The sequence below is a fragment of the Lampetra fluviatilis genome, chromosome 62 (assembly GCF_964198595.1).
Source record: "Lampetra fluviatilis chromosome 62, kcLamFluv1.1, whole genome shotgun sequence".
Classification (NCBI taxonomy): Eukaryota; Metazoa; Chordata; class Hyperoartia; order Petromyzontiformes; family Petromyzontidae; genus Lampetra; species Lampetra fluviatilis.
Window position 1 is genome coordinate 3,849,444 of NC_136336.1, and position 23,582 is coordinate 3,873,025.

Sequence of the window (23,582 nt, forward strand, 5' to 3'; positions counted from 1 at the left end):
AACTTTCAAGGACGGTCAGATGACGCGCTGCCCCACCGATCCACTCAGTGGCAGGGTCATTGCGCTACGGCCTAGGCCAGGAGCTCGTGCACACAACTCTGCCAATCAATACAGCAACAGGCGTTAACTCTGTCTGGCTAACAAACCTGTGGTTCAGATGTCCAAACGCCGAATCGGTTCCCCTTTGCAAAGGAATCAAGCGCTGCATTCACCGGCACGGACTTGTGCCAAAAAACGTGCGAATAAGCATGCTCAGATGATGATATGCGTTGTCATTTAAATGGTAAAAAAAATTAACCCGTAAAAACAAAGTTTTTCACTCTATATCCTTTATATGCGTCGCGGCTAGAGTCCTCTCGTCCTCTGGCTTGAGATGGCTGCCACCTATGGGTCAGATGATTGTCTGCCAGCATTAAGCAATTGGAAATTAAATATTTTTTAAAAAATTCCTAAAAAGTGTAAAATTTTGGAAACAAATTTTCACGAAAATTAATTGTCACGCACAACGAGTCTGTGTGCAAAATGTCAGCTCGATTGGATCACGGGAAGTGGGTAAAAAAACGACCGAAAGATTTGCACGGTCGTAAGCAAGCAAGCAAGCACGCAAGCACGCAAGCACGCAAGCAAGCAAGCAAGCGAACTTAACATAAAGGATTTAACAAGTAAACCCGTAAAAACAAAGTTTTTCACTATAAATCCTTTATATGCGTGGCGGCTAGAGTCCTCTCGTCCTCTGGCTTGAGATGGCTGCCACCTATGGGTCAGATGATTGTCTGCCACCATTAAGCAATTGGTAATTAAATATTTAATTTGTTTTCCCTAAACAGTGTAAAATTTTGGATTTTTTTTCACGAAAATTAATCGTCACACACAACGAGTCTGTGTGGAAAATGTCAGCTCGATTGGATCACGGGAAGTGGGTTAAAACACGAGCGAAAGATTTGCACGGTCCTAAGCAAGCGAACTTAATATAAAGGATTTAAAAATATATTCGCCTGTGGAGGACGCGGGGATCGATCCCGCGACCTTTGGCATGGGAAGCGAGGGCGCTACCAACTGCGCTACTACGCCACGGCCTGTGTAGGGGTTACACTCTGGGCTCTTACACTCTGACGTTCAGCCAAAGCCATGAATAAGTTCTATTTGAATATATGTAAAATATTTTTTTTTTGCCTAAAAAGTGTAAAATTTTGGGAATTTTTTTTCACGAACAATAATTGTCTGCCACAACGAGTCTGTGTGGAAAATGTCAGCTCGATTGGATCACGGGAAGTGGGTTAAAAAACGACCGAAAGATTTGCACGGTCCTAAGCAAGCAAGCAAGCACGCAAGCAAGCAAGCACGCAAGCAAGCGAACTTAATATAAAGGATTTAAAAATATATATATTCGTATATTTATCATCGTTTTCATACTGCCAAAAAGGCCCCATCGACACAAGATTGTCAGGTGCACAATTAAATAACGCGACGCGGATCATGGTCGGGTCCCCGAGGCCGACTCCGTCTCGGGCGATCATTCCGCCACCAAATATCCGGCAGAGACACGCAACCCTGCAAGGGAACTCACCCCTTGGTTGTTGTCCGTGTACGGTGGGTGCGAAACATCACAATACGTACACCTCCAACTACCGCCATTATGATTGGTGAGATGTTAACTACCTCGCCTGGTCTATAGGAGGTCGTGGGTTCGATTCCGACTCTGTTGCCTGCTGTATATTTGGAGTTTGCGTCTCTCTCTCCCTCTCATCATCATAATTACGGTGGCTAGGAGATGTTAACTACCTCGCCTGGTATGCAGGAGGTCGTGGGTTCGATCCTGACTCTAACGCCTGCTGCTGTATATTTGGAGTTTGCGTCTGTCTCTCCCCCATCATCATCATAATCATGATGGCTTGGATGTGTTAACTACCTCGCCTGGTATGCAGGAGGTCGTGAGTTCGATTCCGACTCTGACGCCTGCTGCATATTTGGAGTTTGCGTCTCTCTCTCCCTCTCTCATCATCATCTCGGTGGTGAGATGTTAACTACCTCGCCTGGTGTGCAGGAGGTCGTGAGTTCGATCCAGACTCTGACGATGCCTGCTGTTTATTTGGAGTTTGCGTCTCACCCTCATAATCATAATCATGGTGGCTAGGAGATGTTAACTACCTCGCCTGGTTTGCAGGAGGTCGTGGGTTCGATCCCGACTCTGACGATGCCTGCTGTATATTTGGAGTTTGCGTCTCTCTCTCTCTCCCCGTGATCGCGTGGGTGTTTTTCTCCGGTTCCTCCGGTTTTTCCCCTCCACGTTTAGAATAAACGTCACGCGTTTTGGATCTGTCTGGCTTGCTCTAAATCCCCCACGTCATGATGAGCCACGACTCGTCCAGCTCTCGTTTGTGGATGGCCAGGTGGCTTCTGAAAATCATTAATAAAAAAAATAAAAAAAAATGAATTAGAACCCGTCAAGGAAATTGGCTACAAACAACTCCAAATCGCATAGCCAGAACCCCTTGCTTGCGTCTCGGATCTGGAAGATGCCGTTCCTGGAAGATGCCGTTCCTGGATATGTAAATGATTGGCATCATGCAGACAGAACCCACGCCGGTCATCTGTGCAACTCTCGTACATGGTGCAGGAGGGACTTTAATGATGGGAGACCGGGTGAAGGAGGAGGGAGGTGAGGAGGTGAGGGAAGAGGGAGGGAGGTGAGGGAGGGGGGTGAGGGAGGTGAGGGAGGGAGGTGAGGTGAGGGAGGTGAGGGAGGTGAGGGAGGTGCGGGAGGGAGGTGAGGAAGGGAGGTGAGGGAGGGAGGGGAGGGAGGGGAGGGAGGTGAAAGAGGGAGGTATGTGAGAGAGGGAGGGAGGGAGGTGAGGGAGGGAGATGAGAGAGCGAGGGAGGGAGGGGAGTAGGGAGGGAGTGAGGGAGGGAGGTGAGGGAGGCGAGGGAGCGAGGGGAGGGATTGAGGTGAGTGAGTAATTTTAGACCGAACCAGGTGGAAAATCGGCTGCTCATTGCGCCAGGAATTATGGGCTCATTTTGAAGGGCCCTCTCAGTGCCGCGGGTGTCGATACGGGAAGAGAAAAAAACCACCCCACACACCGCAACATGAAGACGGGAAATACGATAACGAATATAAATACCCCCCATCCCTTAGCCCCTGATAGGACGAGATCGCAAGCACAGTGGTGGTGTCATCGTTGATGGTTCGCAGCGCAAAGCAGAGGCGCTCCGCTTCGATTACATCTCTCGGTTGAGAGTTGATATAATAATTGGACACCCCCCCCCCCATCTTTCTCTCTCTCTCTCAAATCCACCCCCTTCTCTCACGTCCCCCGCCACCACGGCGCCTTGTGTCCCACCTCGCGACAGCGCGAACGGGTTCACCGCATCTTCTTGGTTCTTTCGGTAAAGTCACGTAGAAGGGAAGTAATAAAATAATAAAAATTAAACAGAATAAAATAATTCTCACGACGTTTCGGCTACAACGCAAGCATCCGTCTTCAGGTGAAGACGGCTGCTTGCGTTGTAGCCTGAAGACGGCTGCTTGCGTTGTAGCCGAAACGTCGTGAGAATTATTTTATTGTTTTATTTTTATTATTTTATTATTTCCCTTCTACGTGACTTTACCGAAAGAACCAAGAAGATGAATCCCTGCAGTCACGAAAGCTTTAAATCGGGTTCACCGCAGTTAAAGTCGACCGGTGGTGGGGGTGAAGGTTGGCTACTCACACGGCGTGGTGCGAGATGTTAACTACCTCGCCTGGTCTGCAGGAGGTCGTGGTTTCGATCCCGACCCTGACGCCTCCTGCTGTAGATTTGGAGTTTGCGTGTCTCTCTCTCATCATCTAGGAGATGTTAACTACCTCGCCTGGTCTAAAGGAGGTCGTGGGTTCGATCCCGACCCAGACGCCTGTTTGTATATGTGGAGTTTGCGTGTCTCATCATCATCACAGTGGCTAGGAGATGTTAACTACCTCGCCTGGTATACAGGAGGTCGTGGGTTCGATCCCGACCCAGACGCCTGTTTGTATATGTGGAGTTTGCGTGTCTCATCATCATCACAGTGGCTAGGAGATGTTAGCTACCTCGCCTGGTATACAGGAGGTCGTGGGTTCGATCCCGACCCTGACGCCTGCTGTGTATATTTGGAGTTTGCGGTGTCTATCTCTCTCCCCGCGGTCGCGTGGATTTTTCTCCGGGTCCTCCGGTTTTTCCCCTCCACATTTAGAATCCACGTCACGCGTTTTAGAGTATGTCGCTGCTACACATTTTCACATGCTGATGATGACAAGCCACTTCGCTGAGCTATGATTTACAATCGTCAGGTGGCTTCTGCAAAAAGAGCTTCTGATACTTGTTGGTGAAAATAAATTTAAAAAGTTTAGTTTAAACACGTGGAAGAGTAGACCAAGTTCTTAGGTTTTTTCGGTAAAGTCACGTAGAAAGTAAAATAAAATAAAAACAAAAATCATTTTTTCGTGATTTTTGTTTTTATTTTATTATGTTTTTATTTTTTGTGATTTTTGTTTTTATTTTATTTTACTTTCTACGTGACTTTACCGAAAAAACCTAAGAAGATGATTCCTTGCAGTCACGAAAGCTTCAAATCTAGAAGTAGACCAAGTACCACTCGAGAGCTCCAGAGAGTCGAGTCCCTTCCGGCAGCAGCGACGCGAGCGGGAGATGTCACTTCGAGGATGCACGTGTGCGCGTATCTCAGCGAGTGGTGGAAATTCCACATTCCCATGCCGGGGTTTGTGCGTCGTGTTTTTTCGGAGCGCGGGGGTCTGATGGTGAGTCTCCAAACATAGGTGCTCACCAACAGCCCTTGGAGCAATAATCTCCTGTTCAGGCTATACGGGCGATGTGTGTGTGTGGTGTGTGTGTGGGTGATCTGTGTGTGTGATCTGTGTGTGTGGTGTGTGTGTGGTGTGTGTGTGTGATCTGTGTGTGTGGTGTGTGTGTGTGTGATCTGTGTGTGTGGTGTGTGTGTGGGTCATCTGTGTGTGTGGTGTGTGTGGGTGATCTGTGTGTGTGGTGTGTGTGTAGGTGATCTGTGTGTGTGGTGTGTGTGGGTGATCTATGTGTGTGGTGTGTGTGTGGATGATCTGTGTGTGTGTGGTGTGTGTGGGTGATGTGTGTGTGTGGTGTGTGTGTGGATGATCTCTGTGTGTGTGGTGTGTGTGTGGGTGATCTGTGTGTGTGTGGTGTGTGTGGGTGATGTGTGTGTGTGGTGTGTGTGTGGATGATCTCTGTGTGTGTGGTGTGTGTGTGGGTGATCTGTGTGTGTGTGGGGTGTGTGTGGGTGATCTGTGTGTGTGGTGTGTGTGTGTGGGTGATCTGTGTGTGTGGTGTATGTGTGGGTGATGTGTGTGTGTGTGGTGTGTGTGGGTGATCTGTGTGTGTGGTCTGTGTGTGTGATCTGTGTGCGTGGTGTGTGTGGGTGATGTGTGTGTGTGTGGTGTGTGTGGGTGATGTGTGTGTGTGTGGTGTGTGTGGGTGATCTGTGTGTGTGTGTGGTGTGTGTGGGTGATCTGTGTGTGTGTGGGGTGTGTGTGGGTGATCTGTGTGTGTGGTGTGTGTGTGTGGGTGATGTGTGTGTGTGTGGTGTGTGTGGGTGATCTGTGTGTGTGGTCTGTGTGTGTGATCTGTGTGCGTGGTGTGTGTGGGTGATGTGTGTGTGTGTGGTGTGTGTGGGTGATCTGTGTGTGTGTGGTGTGTGTGTGGGTGATGTGTGTGTGTGGTGTGTGTGTGGGTGATGTGTGTGTTTGGTGTGTGTGTGTGGGTGATCTGTATGTGTGTGGTGTGTGTGTGGGTGATGTGTGTGTGTGTGGTGTGTGTGTGGGTGATGTGTGTGTTTGGTGTGTGTGTGTGGGTGATCTGTGTGTGTGTGGGTGATGTGTGTGTGTAGTGTGTGTGTAGGTGATCTGTGTGTGTGGTGTGGGTGATGTGTGTATGTGGTGTGTGTGTGTATGATCTGTGTGTGTGTGGTGTGTGGGTGGGTGATCTGTGTGTGTGGTGTGTGTGGGTGATCTGTGTGTGTGTGGTGTGTGTGTGGGTGATGTGTGTGTGTGGTGTGTGGGTGGGTGATCTGTGTGTGTGGTGTGGGTGATGTGTGTGTGTGGTGTGTGTGTGTGATCTGTGTGTGTGTGGTGTGTGGGTGGGTGATCTGTGTGTGCGGTGTGTGTGCGGACGATCTGTGTGTGTGGTGTGTGTGTGGATGATCTGTGTGTGTGGTGTGTGTGTGTGGGTGGTCTGTGTGTGTGGTGTGTGTGGGTGATCTGTGTGTGTGGTGTGTGTGTGTGGGTGATCTGTGTGTGTGGTGTGTGTGTAGGTGATCTGTGTGTGTGGTGTGGGTGATGTGTGTGTGTGGTGTGTGTGTGTGATCTGTGTGTGTGTGGTGTGTGGGTGGGTGATCTGTGTGTGTGGTGTGTGTGCGGACGATCTGTGTGTGTGGTGTGTGTGTGGATGATCTGTGTGTGTGTGGTGTGTGTGGGTGATCTGTGTGTGTGGTGTGTGTGCGGACGATCTGTGTGTGTGGTGTGTGTGGGTGATCTGTGTGTGTGTGGTGTGTGTGTGTGGGTGATCTGTGTGTGTGGAGTATGTGTGTGTGTGATCTGTGTGTGTGGTGTGTATGTGGGTGATCTTGATCTGTGTTTGCTGTGTATGCGGGCGAGCCGACTTGACTGGGCGTGAGGATGGGTGAGTGGGTACAGATGGGTGGGGGTGGTGGTTGGGTGAGGGCATGCACAAAGACAAAGATCCCCCGTATAACCCAAGCAGACTGTTGGGGCAAGTGCTATTCCCAAGCAGCACCTATGAAGGCCGGCACGGCACACGAGGGGGGGGGGGGGGCAGCAACCGCGCGCGGTCGCCTTTGTCGCCCTAGTCACCGCACCGGGTGTTCATTTGAGGCTAAGTCGACGTAGGGGAGGCCCAGGACCGGTTCAGATAATCGCCGCTTGTGCTGGTGGTGGTTGCCGTAAGCGAGAGTTGAATTCTGGTCGCTGGATTCGTAGCGCAGCACTCTAACCACTACACTACCGCGACCCAACAAAGACAAAGATGCCCCGTATAGCCTGTAACAGACTGTAGGGGCAAGTGCTGTTAGCGAGCACCTATGAAGGCCGGCACGGCACACGAGAGGGCGGGTGGCCAGCACCACGCCCGACCGCCTTTGTCTCCCTCGTGGCGATGTTTAAACGACCCCGCACCAGGTACTCATTTTGAGGCTGAGTCGACCTAGGGGAGGCCAAGGACCGCTTCAGATAATCGTCGCTGGCGTTGGCCGTGAGCGGGAATCGAACCTGGGTGGCCAGGTTCGTAGTGCAGCGCGCTAACCGCTTCACCACCGCTCTCCGCCACCACCACCGCCACCACACAAACCCACACACCATCACCACCACACAAACCCACACATCATCACCATCACCCCCACCACCATCACCCCATCCACCACCGCTCCCCACCACCACCACTCCTACCACCACCACCACCACACAAATCCACACACCATCACCCCCACCACCACCCCCACCACCCCATCCACCACCGCTCCCCACCACCACCACTCCCACCACCACCACCACCACACAAACCCACACACCATCACCCCCACCACCACCACACAAACCCACATACCACCCCCACCACCACCGCTCCCCACCACCACCACTCCCACCACCACCACACCTCCCACCACCACCACCACCACCACACAAACCCACACACCATCACCCCCACCACCCCCACCACCACCACTCCCATCACCGCTCCCCACCACCACCACTCGCACCACCACCACCACACAAACCCACACACCATCACCCCACCACCACCACTCCCACCACCACCCCCACCACCCCCACCACCCCCACCACCACCACACCACCACCACCACACCACCACCACCACTCCCATCACTGCTCCCCACTACCACCCCTCGCACCACCACCACCACCACACAAACCCACACACCATCACCCCACCACCACCACTCCCACCACCACCCCCACCACCCCCACCACCACCACACCACCACCACCACACCACCCCCACCACCACCACTCCCATCATCGCTCCCCACCACCACCCGCACCACCACCACCACACAAACCCACACACCATCAGCCCCACCACCACCCCCACCACCCCATCCACCACCGCTCCCCACCACCACCGCTCCCCACCATCACCACTCCCACCACCACCACCACCCCCACCACCACCATCACCACACAAACCCACACACCATCACCCCCATCACCACCACCACCCCCACCACAACCACACAAACCCACACACCACCACCCCCACCACCACCACTCCCACCACCACCACCCCCACCACACAAACCCACACACCATCACCCCCACCACCACCACACAAACCCACACACCACCACTCCCACCACCACCACACAAACCCACACACCATCACCCCCACCACCACCACCACACAAACCCACACACCACCACCGCTCCCCACCACCACCACTCCCACCACCACCACCACCCCCACCACCACCACCCCCACCACACACCACCACCACCCCCACCACACACCATCACCCCCACCACCACCCCCACCCCCGCCCTCCACATCGCGAGCCCCTTAAAATGCAGGCTACGGAGCTGCTCCAGGTCAATATGAGACCGGGCAGAGAGGAGGAGAGAAGAGACACACAGAGACACAGAGAGACACACAGAGACACACAGAGACACACAGAGACACAGAGACACACAGAGACACACAGAGACACACACAGAGACACAGAGAGATAGAGAGAACCCGGCATAGTTCGTGTTGTTATTGTTCTTGCTGAGAGCGACAGAGAACACAGGAGAGCGATAGGAGAGGCGAGAGAGAGATAGGAGCCAGGTGAGAGAGGAGAGAGCGATAGGAGCCAGGTGAGAGAGGAGAGAGAGATAGGAGCCAGGTGAGAGAGGCGAGAGAGAGATAGGAGCCAGGTGAGAGAGGAGAGAGCGATAGGAGCCAGGTGAGAGAGGAGAGAGCGAGCGTAAATAAGAGAGAGAGGAGGAATTGGAGAGAGAGAGAGAGGGACCAGGGGAGCGAGTAACGGGAGGTAGGGGAACAGGATCGAGCACACAGGGAGAGAGAGAGAGAGAGTGGTTAGAGAAGGAATCTCCAGAACTTCGCGGAGGAGAGAGAAGCGGGAGGTGTTGGTGACTTCATCTGGCGTTGGGAGAAACTCCTGCACACGAGGTAGCAACTCCGATCACGGCGCACACCTCACCACGCATTCTACACACACACACACAGCGATAGGTGAGTGTGTGTAGAGTGTGTGTAGAGTGTGTGTGTGAGAGTGTGTGTGAGTGTGTGTGAGTGTGTGTGAGTGTGTGTGAGTGTGTGTGAGTGTGTGTGTGCGGTGCCTCAAATATTGGAAGAGGTCACCCCCTGTGAGTGGCTGGCTGAGGTACCGGCTGTTGAGGAAGTACTGAGGGCGATCCGGAGTCTGAGACCAGGGAAGGCACCGGGCAGAGATGATCTCCCAGGCGAAATGCTGAGGGAGGGTGGCGTTTGTGCACAGACTGCCCTATATGACATCATAACAACAGTCTGGACCACTGGACGGGTTCCGCAGGACTGGAAGGATGCCCTGGTGGTCCCCCTCTTTAAGAAGGGGGACCGCACAGACTGTAACAACTACAGGGGCATCTCACTCCTCAGTGTGCCGGGTAAGGTCCTGGCAAGGATTATTCAACATCGCCTTGCTAGGCATGCTGAGGAGAGGCTTGCGGAGCCCCAATGTGGTTTCAGGAAAGGGCGGTCCTGCACAGATGCCATATTTTCTGTCCGTCTGCTACAGCAGAGGTGTAGGGAATTCCAAAAAGACCTACATCTCTGCTTTATTGACCTGGTCAAGGCCTATGATACCATCAGTAGGACTGGGCTCTGGGTTGTTCTTCGTGCTTTCGGAGTCCCTGACCCTCTGCTCACGATCATTAAGGACCTTCATGATGGTGAGCGGGCCCGGGTAAAACTACGTGGCCGGGAGTCGGAGCCTTTCCCTGTACACCTTGGGGTGCGACAGGGATGTCCTCTGGCTCCCACATTATTTAACATCTATTTCGACTGCGTAGTTCGTGAAGCCTTCAATAGCTGTACCGGGGGAATTACCATTTGGTACAGATATAATGGGAGGCTGATCGACGCCCGGGTGCGATCAAGGGATGGCTCCCTATTGGTCAACCACGTTATGTATGCCGATGATTTGGTAATAGCTGCTCATTCAGAAGAGGAGTTGGAGACGCTGCTGCTGAGGCTGGAGTGTGCCACTAAGAGGTGGGGCCTTACCATCAGCCCCACCAAAACTAAGCACCTGCCTGGGTATTTTGTACCATCGGGCACTCCGCCCCCACAACTCCCAATCGGTGATGGGGCAGTTGTGGAGAGAGTAGAGAGTTTCCCATACCTGGGCAGTGTGCTCATGACCAGCTCCAGTTTATCAGCAGAGGTCTCACTCCGAATCAGTCGAGCGGCAATATCTTTTCATCGGTTGCGTAACGCTGTGTGGAAGCTACCTGGTCTGTCGCTCCGCACGAAGCTTCAGGTCTTCTCGGCCACGGTCATTCCCTCCCTTCTCTACGCTTGCGAAACGTGGACCCCCCTAGTGGAGCATCTTCGCCGGTTGGAAACATTTAGGCTGGCCTGCCTACGATCCATCCTGGGTTTGACCAGGCTGGATTGTGTGAGGAGCTCACAAGTCCTTGAAAGATCTGGGCAAAGTCCCATCAGTGAGCTCCTCCGGCAGGCAAGGCTGCGTTGGCTGGGTCATGTAGCCCGCATGCCCAGCCACCGCATGCCTAAACAGCTTTTGTTCGGCCGGATCGAGGGGGCTAAACGGGCGCGGCACGGGCTAGAGAAGAGATGGAGTGATGTGGTACAGGAGGACGTGGAGCTGAGTGGACTTGCCGATGACTGGTACCAGCGGTGTCAAGATCGGCCTCAGTGGAGGAGGCTCGTGAAGGACGCTACTGGGCAGTTGGAGGCAGTCGCCCTCCAACAACAACGGAGGGCGGAGGAGCGACGCTCACAACAACGAGCGGAGCGCCGGGTGGCTAAAGCACAGCAAGTTGGCACAGTAGGGGGCACAGGTGGTGCATCAGCCAGTCATCTCGGTCATCTCGGTCAGTCGACCCGTGGCACCTGGGTCTGCCCCGTGACCTCCTGCCAGCGGGCGTTCGACACTTCACGTGGCCTCAAGGTGCACATGGCCTGGCACAAGCGTCGTGGTGACGTCACCGCCACTTAGTGGCGAATGGCGGTTGTTGTGTGTGTGAGTGTGTGTGAGTGTGTGTGAGTGTGTGTGAGTGTGTGTGAGTGTACAGGAGGTAGCCAGCCAGTCATCGTAAACACCACTCACTCTACATACACACACAGCGATAGGTGAGTGTGTGTGAGTGTGTGTGAGTGTGTGTGAGTGTGTGTGAGTGTGTGTGTGTATACAGGAGGTAGCCAGCCAGTCACCGTAAACACCACTCACTCTACATACACACACAGCGATAGGTGAGTGTGTGTGAGTGTGTGTGAGTGTGTGTGAGTGTGTGAGTGACCGTGTGTGAGTGAGTGAGTGTGTGAGTGAGTGAGTGTGTGTGTGTGTGTGAGTGAGTGACTGTGTGAGTGAGTGACTGTGTGTGTGAGTGTGTGAGTGAGTGTGTGTGTGTGTGCGTCTGAGTATGTGTGTGAGTGTGTGCGTGTATGAGTGTGTGAGAGTGTGAGTTTGTGTGTGAGTGTGTGTGAGTGTGTGTGTGAATGTGTGTGTGAGTGTGTGAGTGTGTGTGAGTGTGTGCGTGTGTGCGTGGGGAGCGGTGGTGCAGTGGTTAGCGCTACACTGCGCTACGAACCCCGGCGACCCGGGTTCGATTCCCGCTCACGGCCAACACCAGTGACGATTATCTGAACTGGTCCCGGGCCTCCCCTAGGTCGACTCAGTCTCAAGCGAGTACCTGGTGCGGTGTGTAAACATCGCTATTGGGGAGACAAAGGCGGCCGGGCGTGCTGTTGGCCACCCGCCCTTTTGTGTGCCATGCCAGCACTTGCCACAACAGTCTTGTAAAGGCTATACGGGGGATCTTTGTCTTTGTGCTTGTTGCAACACTACCAGTGCAGCAGGAACAGCAAAACCGTGACTTATTGTATTTTATAAGCAGTTGTTTTTGTTGTTGTTGTGTGTTTATATTATAGTAGTAGTAGCCAGAGGTGTGGACTCGAGTCATGTGACTTGGACTCGAGTCAGACTCGAGTCATGAATTTGATGACTTGCGACTCGACTTGGACTTGCATAACAATGACTTTGTCCCACCTATGAGATGTGGACTCGAGTCATGTGACTTGGACTCGAGTCAGACTCGAGTCATGAATTTGATGACTTGCGACTCGACTTGGACTTGCATAACAATGACTTTGTCCCACCTATGAGATGTGGACTCGAGTCATGTGACTTGGACTCGAGTCAGACTCGAGTCATGAATTTGATGACTTGCGACTCGACTTGGACTTGCATAACAATGACTTTGTCCCACCTATGAGATGTGGACTCGAGTCATGTGACTTGGACTCGAGTCAGACTCGAGTCATGAATTTGATGACTTGCGACTCGACTTGGACTTGCATAACAATGACTTTGTCCCACCTCTGGTAGTAGCTTCCGTTAGTCCCAGCGATAGTCAATTCCCGATGTTTCTGTGTTGGTGTGATCTTTGGTGAGGCGTGATTCCATCGTTGTTTGGTCAGTGTTCATGTTTTTTACACGCTTTTATTTAACTCACTCTGTCTGTCTGTTGTTGTTGTCGTATCCTCAAATATTGTAACTCAATTTTAACCCACTTCCCAATGTGGTATCGACTGCAAACTTGGTATACTTATGTCATACTAATGACAATACGATATTGTATCATAAAAAAATAAAAAAATAATTTTTTTAAAATATTCTTTTTGATATGTTATGTTTCGGCTTGGGTCTAATTGTCCACGCTGTTAGCGAGCTGCACCTATGAAGGCCGGTACGGCACACGGGGGGGGGGGGGGGTGGGCGGCCATCACCACGCCCGGCCGCCTTTGTCTTCCAAGCGCCGAAATTTACCCACCGCACGAGGTTACTCGTTTAAGGCTGAGTCGACCTAGGGAAGGCGTAGAACCGCTTCAGGCATTCGCCGCTGCCATTGGCCGCGAGCGAAAGACTAACTCAGGGGTGCGCTGGGTTCGGAGCGAGGTGGCGCTAACCAGAATGCCACCGCTCCCCACGGAGAAACACGGAGACACACGGTGACACACGGAGACACGCGGAGACACGCGGAGACACGCAGAGACACACGGAGACACGCGGAGACACACGGAGACACGCGGAGACACGCAGAGACACACGGAGACACACGGTGACACACGGAGACACGCGGAGACACGGAGACACACGGAGACACACGGAGAGACACGGTGACACGGAGACACGCAGAGACACACGGAGACACGCGGAGACACGCAGAGACACACGGAGACACACGGAGACACGCGGAGACACGCAGAGACACACGGAGACACACGGTGACACACGGAGACACGCGGAGACACACGGAGACACACGGAGAGACACGGAGACACGCGGAGACACACGGAGACACACGGAGACACACGGTGACACACGGAGACACGCGGAGACACGCGGAGACACGGAAAGACACGGTGACACGGAGACACACGGAGACACGCGGAGACACGGAGACACACGGAGACACGGAGAGACACGGAGACACACGGAGACACGCGGAGACACGGAGACACACGGAGAGACACGGTGACACGCGGAGACACACGGAGACGCACGGAGACACGGAGACGCACGGAGACACACGGAGACACGGAGAGACACGGAGACACGCGGAGACACGGAGACGCACGGAGACACATGGAGACACACGGAGACACGGAGACGCACGGAGACACGGAGACGCACGGAGACACGGAGAGACACGGAGACACACGGAGACACGGAGACACACGGAGACACACGGAGACACGCGGAGACACACGAGACACACGGAGACACACGGAGACACGGAGACACGCGGAGACACACGGAGACACGCGGAGACGCAACAATCCGATGCTTGGTGCGGAAATAATTTGGCGACGCTGCTGCGTTGGCACAAATAACAACAATGACAACAACAATAACAACAACTCAATCGACGTTTCGGGCGACGTCTCTTCTTCATCACAGCGCACACGTGTTCTTGCGTGTTTTTTTCAATCTAAGGCCGTTGTTATTGACGCCCAAGTTGATTGTTGTCACAACTTCACGGACGAGATAAACAATTATACCGAATATATTTACATTGCTACGTATTTTTTTTCGTGTGCTATTTAACGAGTGTTACAAGATGATGAATACATCCAAAGCGACCTGGCCACGAATGATAAGTCAACGAAGTGGCTGATATCGTCATCACGTGGACATTTCTAAGCAGCCAAATGCTCTCCGAACGCACGAAGTCGATTCTAAATGTGGAGGGGGAAATCGGAGGACCGGGAGAAAAATCCACGCGACCACGGGAAGAGAGACACGCAAACCACAAATATACAGCAGCAGGCGTCAGGGTCGGGATCGAACCCACGACCTCCTGCATACCAGGCGAGGTAGTTAACATCTCCTAGCCACCGTGATGATCATGATGAGAGAGAGAGAGACACGCAAACCACAAATATACAGCAGCAGGCGTCAGGGTCGAGATCGAACCCACGACCTCCTGTAGACCAGGCGAAGTAGTTAACATCTCCTAGCCACCGCGGCGCCCGCGAGATTTCCACATCGCGGCTGCTGCTGCTGTGGAGTTTCGGTGAACCGAGTAATTCGCCTTCCTTAGAGTGTGACGCTAAAGCCAATAGACAGCGAGCAGGACTCAACCGTGGACCGGTGGGTGAGTGAACAAATCCATCAAGGCGCGCACATTCAGACATAGCCTCGAACAGACTGTTGGGGCAAGTGCTGTTAGCGGGCACCTATGAAGACCGGCAAGGCACACGAGGGGGTGGGTGGCCAGCACCACGCCCGGCCGCCTTTGTCTCCCCAGCGGCGATGTTTACACACCGCACCAGGTTTGTCATTTGACGCTGGGTCGACCTAGGGGAGACCCAGGACCGGTTCAGATATTCGTCACCGTGTTGGCCGTGAGCGGGAATCGAACTCGGGTCGCCTGGTTCGTAGCGCAGCGTAGCGCTAACCGCTGCACAACCGCTCCCCACACATTCCGCGGAGACAAAAAGATAAAGACAAAGATCCTCCGTATAGCCTCGAACAGACCGTTGGGGCAAGTGCTGTTAGCGAGCACCTATGAAGGCCAGAACAACACACGAGGGGGTGGGTGGCCAGCACCACGCCCGGCCGCCTTTGTCTCCCTTAGTGGCGATGTTTTTACGCACCGCACCAGGTACTCATTTGAGGCTGAGTCAACCTAAGGGAGGCCCAGGACCGGTTCAAATAATCGTCACTGATGTTGGCCGTGAGCGGGAATCGAATTCGGGTCACTGGGTCCGGAGCGCAGCGCGCTAACCACTGTGCCACCGCTCCGCCGAGACACACATAGACACACAGACACACACGGACTCACACGGACACACACGGACACACACGGACACACACAGATATACACACACACACACAGACACACGCGGACACACACGGATATACACAGACACACGCGGACACGCACAGACACACACGGACACACACAGACACACACGGACTCACACGGACATACACAGACACACACAAATATACACAGACACACACAGACACACACGGACACACACAGACTCACACGGACTCACACAGACACACACAGACACACACAAATATACACAGACACACACAAATATACACAGACACACACGGACACACACAGACTCACACGGACTCACACGGACATACACAGACACACACAAATATACACAGACACACACAGACACACACGGACACACACAGACACACACGGACTCACACGGACATACACAGACACACAAATATACACAGACACACACAGACACACACGGACACACACAGACTCACACGGACTCACACGGACATACACAGACACACACAAATATACACGGACACACACAGACACACACGGACTCACACGGACATACACAGACACACACAAATATACACAGACACACACAGACACACACGGACACACACAGACACACAGACACACGTGGACACACACGGAAATACACATACATACACAGACTCACACAGACACACAGACACATACGGACACACACAGACACACACAGACACACACACACGGACACACACGCATCGTGCCAAACGCGCTGAACATGCGATGGAGCAGGACCCTCTTGAGAACAGAGTCCCGAGCCTCGCTGAGACTCTCCCGTGGCAACCGAAGGAGCTTTGCCGCTATTCTACCGGATTATAAGACGCACCCAACAACCACGTGCTATGAAACACGTGGGATTGGTGAAGGTGCGCCTTGGAATCAGGAGATTTCGACAACGCGCGGGAATCGATCTCAACGTCATTCGCGGATATACAGCAGCAGGCGTCAGGGTCGGGATCGAACCCACAACCTCCTGTATACCAGGCGAGGTAGTCAACATCTTCTAGCCACCGTGATAATGATGATGATGAGAGAGAGAGACACGCAAACTCCAAAACTACAGTAGGCGTCAGGGTCGGGATCGAACCCACGACCTCCTGTATACCAGGCGAGGTAGTTAACATCTCCTGGCCACCGTGATGATGATGAGAGAAAGAGAGACACGCAAACTACAAATATACAGCAGCAGGCGTCAGGGTCGGGATCAAACCCACAACCTCCTGTATAGCAGGCGAGGTAGTCAACATCTCCTAACCATCGTGATGATGATGATGAGAGACACGCAAACTCCACATACACAGCAGCAGGTGTCAGGGTCGACATTGAACCCACGACCTCCTGTAGACCAGGCGAGGTAGTTAACATCTCCTGGCCACCGTGATGATGATGAGAGAGAGAGACACGCAAACTCCAAATATGCAGCAGGCGTCAGGGTCGGGATCGAACCCACGACCTCCTGTAGACCAGGCGAGGTAGTTAACATCTCCTAGCCACCGTGGCGGCTTCCGTTATTACTCTATCCACTGCTGGATGAAGGCCTCTCCCTCAGCCCGTGGGGGGGGGGGGTCACCTCTCAACGACACGGCAATCGGCTCGGCGATCCTCACACGAGACGATTGATCCCGTTGCTCCATCTCCACGGGGCGCCTCCCCTCCTTTTGCAGCCACTCTACCCCCCCCCCCCCCCCACTGTATTATAGTAGTAGTGGTCGTCTGCCAAGTAGGAGGCGAGGACGATAATTACCGCTGTCGCGTGCCATGCCAACTTGAGTAGCTTTCTTGATTTGAGTGTTTCAGTAACTTTGCGGCGTCATTTCCTAACCGGGCAACGACAACAACAACAACAACATTTTTGGACACGTGACGCCGGAAACACAACGGCCATAATTACTCCCCACCTCCCACCCCCCCCCTCCCTCCGCGCGCTGCATTGACCAGGGGTGCCCAGCTGGGCTTCGAACCGCGAAGATGTCACGGCGGATTATGACCGCGAATTTATCGGCCGCAGTTTCCCCCCAACTCCAGACACCGTGGCCCTCCTCCCCCCTCCTCTCCCCCCCCCACACACACACACACTTCCACCACCACCACCACCACAGCGCTCCTCCGTCTTCACCACCAAATTCACTCTTCTCATCTCGAGTTGACCCGTTCCGCTCTCGAACGCGCCCGATGATTGTTCAACACGCGTGGGCAATTGATGATGTGCGCAATTCAAAGAGAGGCGATTCAAATTAACATTGAAGTGTGCGTGTGTGTGTGTGTATATGTTCCACGTGCGTGCGTACACGTGCTCCACGTGCGTGTGTACACGTGTTCTGTGTGTGTACACGTGTTTTCCACGTGTGTGTGTGTACACGTGTTCTGTGTGTGTATACGTGTTCCGTGTGTGTGCGTACACGTGTTTTCCACGTGTGTGTGTGTACACGTGTTCTGTGTGTGTACACGTGTTCTGTGTGTGTACACGTGTTATGTGTGTACACGTGTTACATGTACGTGTGTATACATGTTTTGCACGTGTGTGTGTACACGTGTTCTGTGTGTGTGCACGTGTTCCATGTGCGTGTGTACACATGTTTTCCACGTGTGTGTGTACACGTGTTCTGTGTGTGTGCACGTGTTCCATGTGCGTGTGTACACATGTTTTCCACGTGTGTGTGTACACGTGTTCTGTGTGTGTGCACGTGTTCCATGTGCGTGTGTACACATGTTTTCCACGTGTGTGTGTACACGTGTTCTGTGTGTGTGCACGTGTTCCATGTGCGTGTGTACACATGTTTTCCACGTGTGTGTGTACACGTGTTCTGTGTGTGTGCACGTGTTCCATGTGCGTGTGTACACATGTTTTCCACGTGTGTGTGTACACGTGTTCTGTGTGTGTACACGTGTTACATGTGCGTGTGTACACATGTTTTGCACGTGTGTGTGTACACGTGTTCTGTGTGTGTGCACGTGTTCCATGTGCGTGTGTACACATGTTTTCCACGTGTGTGTGTACACGTGTTCTGTGTGTGTGCACGTGTTCCATGTGCGTGTGTACACATGTTTTCCACGTGTGTGTGTACACGTGTTCTGTGTGTGTGCACGTGTTCCATGTGCGTGTGTACACATGTTTTCCACGTGTGTGTGTACACGTGTTCTGTGTGTGTACACGTGTTACATGTGCGTGTGTACACATGTTTTGCACGTGTGTGTGTACACGTGTTCTGTGTGTGTGCACGTGTTCCATGTGCGTGTGTACACATGTTTTCCACGTGTGTGTGTACACGTGTTCTGTGTGTGTACACGTGTTCCATGTGCGTGCGTACACATGTTTTACACGTGTGTGTGTACACGTGTTCTCTGTGTGTACACGCGTTCCACGTACGTGCGTACACATGTTTTACACGTGTGTGTGTACACGTGTTCTGTGTGTGTACACGCGTTCCACGTGCGTGTCCACGTGTTCCACTTGACGCAGACAGAGTGAATGGCCGAGCGCGTCACGTGGGACGTGTTCAACAATCATCAGACGCGTGCAGCGTGGAACGAGCGTGGTGGTGAGGGGCCTCGAAAACTCGGGGGAGCGGTGGCGCAGCGGTTAGCGCACTCCCGCTCAGGATCCAATAACGACAGTGGCGCAATTTTGAACCGGTCCTGGGCCTCCCCTAGGTCGACTTAGCCTCAAATGAGTACCTGGTGCGGTGTGTAGTAAACATCGCTATTGAGTGGCGTAGTGACTAGATTATCAGTGGCGTAGTGACTACATTATCAGTGGCGTAGTGACTACATTATCAGTGGCGTAGTGACTACATTATCAGTGGTGTAGTGACTACATTATCAGTGGCGTAGTGACTACATTATCAGTGGCGTAGTGACTACATTATCAGTGGCGTAGTAACTACATTATCAGTGGCGTAGTGACTACATTATCAGTGGCGTAGTGACTACATTATCAGTGGCGTAGTGACTACATTATCAGTGGCGTAGTGACTACATTATCAGTGGCGTAGTAACTACATTATCAGTGGTGTAGTGACTACATTATCAGTGGCGTAGTGACTACATTATCAGTGGCGTAGTGACTACATTATCAGTGGCGTAGTGACTACATTATCAGTGGCGTAGTGACTACATTATCAGTGGCGTAGTGACTACATTATCAGTGGCGTAGTGACTACATTATCAGTGGTGTAGTGACTACATTATCAGTGGCGTAGTGACTACATTATCAGTGGTGTAGTAACTACATTATCAGTGGTGTAGTGACTACATTATCAGTGGCGTAGTGACTACATTATCAGTGGTGTAGTAACTACATTATCAGTGGTGTAGTGACTACATTATCAGTGGCGTAGTGACTACATTATCAGTGGCGTAGTGACTACATTATCAGTGGCGTAGTGACTACATTATCAGTGGCGTAGTGACTACATTATCAGTGGCGTAGTGACTACATTATCAGTGGCGTAGTGACTACATTATCAGTGGTGTAGTGACTACATTATCAGTGGCGTAGTGACTACATTATCAGTGGTGTAGTAACTACATTATCAGTGGTGTAGTGACTACATTATCAGTGGTGTAGTGACTACATTATCAGTGGTGTAGTGACTACATTATCAGTGGTGTAGTGACTACATTATCAGTGGTGTAGTGACTACATTATCAGTGGTGTAGTGACTACATTATCAGTGGTGTAGTAACTACATTATCAGTGGTGTAGTAACTACATTATCAGTGGTGTAGTGACTACATTATCAGTGGCGTAGTGACTACATTATCAGTGGCGTAGTGACTACATTATCAGTGGCGTAGTGACTACATTATCAGTGGTGTAGTGACTACATTATCAGTGGTGTAGTGACTACATTATCAGTGGTGTAGTGACTACATTATCAGTGGCGTAGTGACTACATTATCAGTGGTGTAGTGACTACATTATCAGTGGTGTAGTGACTACATTATCAGTGGTGTAGTGACTACATTATCAGTGGTGTAGTGACTACATTATCAGTGGTGTAGTGACTACATTATCAGTGGTGTAGTAACTACATTATCAGTGGTGTAGTAACTACATTATCAGTGGTGTAGTGACTACATTATCAGTGGTGTAGTAACTACATTATCAGTGGTGTAGTAACTACATTATCAGTGGCGTAGTGACTACATTATCAGTGGCGTAGTGACTACATTATCAGTGGTGTAGTGACTACATTATCAGTGGTGTAGTGACTACATTATCAGTGGTGTAGTGACTACATTATCAGTGGTGTAGTGACTACATTATCAGTGGTGTAGTGACTACATTATCAGTGGTGTAGTGACTACATTATCAGTGGTGTAGTGACTACATTATCAGTGGTGTAGTGACTACATTATCAGTGGTGTAGTGACTACATTATCAGTGGTGTAGTAACTACATTATCAGTGGTGTAGTGACTACATTATCAGTGGTGTAGTGACTACATTATCAGTGGTGTAGTGACTACATTATCAGTGGTGTAGTGACTACATTATCAGTGGTGTAGTGACTACATTATCAGTGGTGTAGTGACTACATTATCAGTGGTGTAGTGACTACATTATCAGTGGTGTAGTGACTACATTATCAGTGGTGTAGTGACTACATTATCAGTGGTGTAGTAACTACATTATCAGTGGTGTAGTGACTACATTATCAGTGGTGTAGTGACTACATTATCAGTGGTGTAGTGACTACATTATCAGTGGTGTAGTGACTACATTATCAGTGGTGTAGTGACTACATTATCAGTGGTGTAGTGACTACATTATCAGTGGTGTAGTGACTACATTATCAGTGGTGTAGTGACTACATTATCAGTGGTGTAGTAACTACATTATCAGTGGTGTAGTGACTACATTATCAGTGGTGTAGTAACTACATTATCAGTGGTGTAGTAACTACATTATCAGTGGTGTAGTAACTACATTATCAGTGGTGTAGTGACTACATTATCAGTGGTGTAGTAACTACATTATCAGTGGTGTAGTGACTACATTATCAGTGGTGTAGTGACTACATTATCAGTGGCGTAGTGACTACATTATCAGTGGTGTAGTAACTACATTATCAGTGGTGTAGTGACTACATTATCAGTGGTGTAGTGACTACATTATCAGTGGTGTAGTAACTACATTATCAGTGGTGTAGTGACTACATTATCAGTGGTGTAGTAACTACATTATCAGTGGTGTAGTGACTACATTATCAGTGGTGTAGTGACTACATTATCAGTGGCGTAGTGACTACATTATCAGTGGTGTAGTGACTACATTATCAGTGGTGTAGTGACTACATTATCAGTGGTGTAGTGACTACATTATCAGTGGCGTAGTAACTACATTATCAGTGGTGTAGTGACTACATTATCAGTGGTGTAGTAACTACATTATCAGTGGTGTAGTAACTACATTATCAGTGGTGTAGTGACTACATTATCAGTGGTGTAGTGACTACATTATCAGTGGTGTAGTGACTACATTATCAGTGGTGTAGTAACTACATTATCAGTGGTGTAGTGACTACATTATCAGTGGTGTAGTGACTACATTATCAGTGGCGTAGTGACTACATTATCAGTGGTGTAGTGACTACATTATCAGTGGTGTAGTAACTACATTATCAGTGGTGTACTAACTACATTATCAGTGGTGTAGTAACTACATTATCAGTGGTGTAGTAACTACATTATCAGTGGTGTAGTGACTACATTATCAGTGGCGTAGTAACTACATTATCAGTGGTGTAGTGACTACATTATCAGTGGTGTAGTGACTACATTATCAGTGGTGTAGTGACTACATTATCAGTGGTGTAGTAACTACATTATCAGTGGTGTAGTGACTACATTATCAGTGGTGTAGTGACTACATTATCAGTGGTGTAGTGACTACATTATCAGTGGTGTAGTGACTACATTATCAGTGGTGTAGTGACTACATTATCAGTGGTGTAGTAACTACATTATCAGTGGTGTAGTGACTACATTATCAGTGGTGTAGTGACTACATTATCAGTGGTGTAGTGACTACATTATCAGTGGTGTAGTAACTACATTATCAGTGGTGTAGTGACTACATTATCAGTGGTGTAGTGACTACATTATCAGTGGTGTAGTGACTACATTATCAGTGGTGTAGTGACTACATTATCAGTGGTGTAGTAACTACATTATCAGTGGTGTAGTGACTACATTATCAGTGGTGTAGTAACTACATTATCAGTGGTGTAGTAACTACATTATCAGTGGTGTAGTGACTACATTATCAGTGGTGTAGTGACTACATTATCAGTGGTGTAGTGACTACATTATCAGTGGTGTAGTAACTACATTATCAGTGGTGTAGTGACTACATTATCAGTGGTGTAGTAACTACATTATCAGTGGTGTAGTAACTACATTATCAGTGGTGTAGTGACTACATTATCAGTGGTGTAGTGACTACATTATCAGTGGTGTAGTGACTACATTATCAGTGGTGTAGTAACTACATTATCAGTGGTGTAGTGACTACATTATCAGTGGTGTAGTGACTACATTATCAGTGGTGTAGTGACTACATTATCAGTGGTGTAGTGACTACATTATCAGTGGTGTAGTGACTACATTATCAGTGGCGTAGTGACTACATTATCAGTGGTGTAGTAACTACATTATCAGTGGCGTAGTGACTACATTATCAGTGGCGTAGTGACTACATTATCAGTGGCGTAGTGACTACATTATCAGTGGCGTAGTGACTACATTATCAGTAGCGTAGTAACTACATTATCAGTGGCGTAGTGACTACACTATCAGTGGTGTAGTGACTACATTATCAGTGGTGTAGTGACTACATTATCAGTGGTGTAGTAACTACATTATCAGTGGCGTAGTAACTACATTATCAGTGGCGTAGTAACTACATTATCAGTGGCGTAGTGACTACATTATTAGTGGTGTAGTGACTACA

The 23,582-nt window shown here is 50.7% G+C and overlaps 1 protein-coding gene across 4 annotated transcripts in view; it reads left to right on the forward strand.

Annotated features, from left to right (window-relative positions):
• The first annotated feature begins 8,599 nt into the window (after positions 1-8,599).
• LOC144951342 (uncharacterized) overlaps positions 8,600-23,582 on the forward strand; it is a 30,105-nt gene continuing 15,122 nt past the window's right edge. For 2 of the 4 annotated variants that reach the window (XM_078881549.1, XM_078881548.1), the window contains exon 1: positions 8,600-9,207. The gene's annotated coding sequence lies outside the window, so the exon portion shown is untranslated. The remainder of the gene's footprint in view (positions 9,208-23,582) is intronic. The other 2 variants (XM_078881546.1, XM_078881547.1) reach the window with 2 other exon arrangements.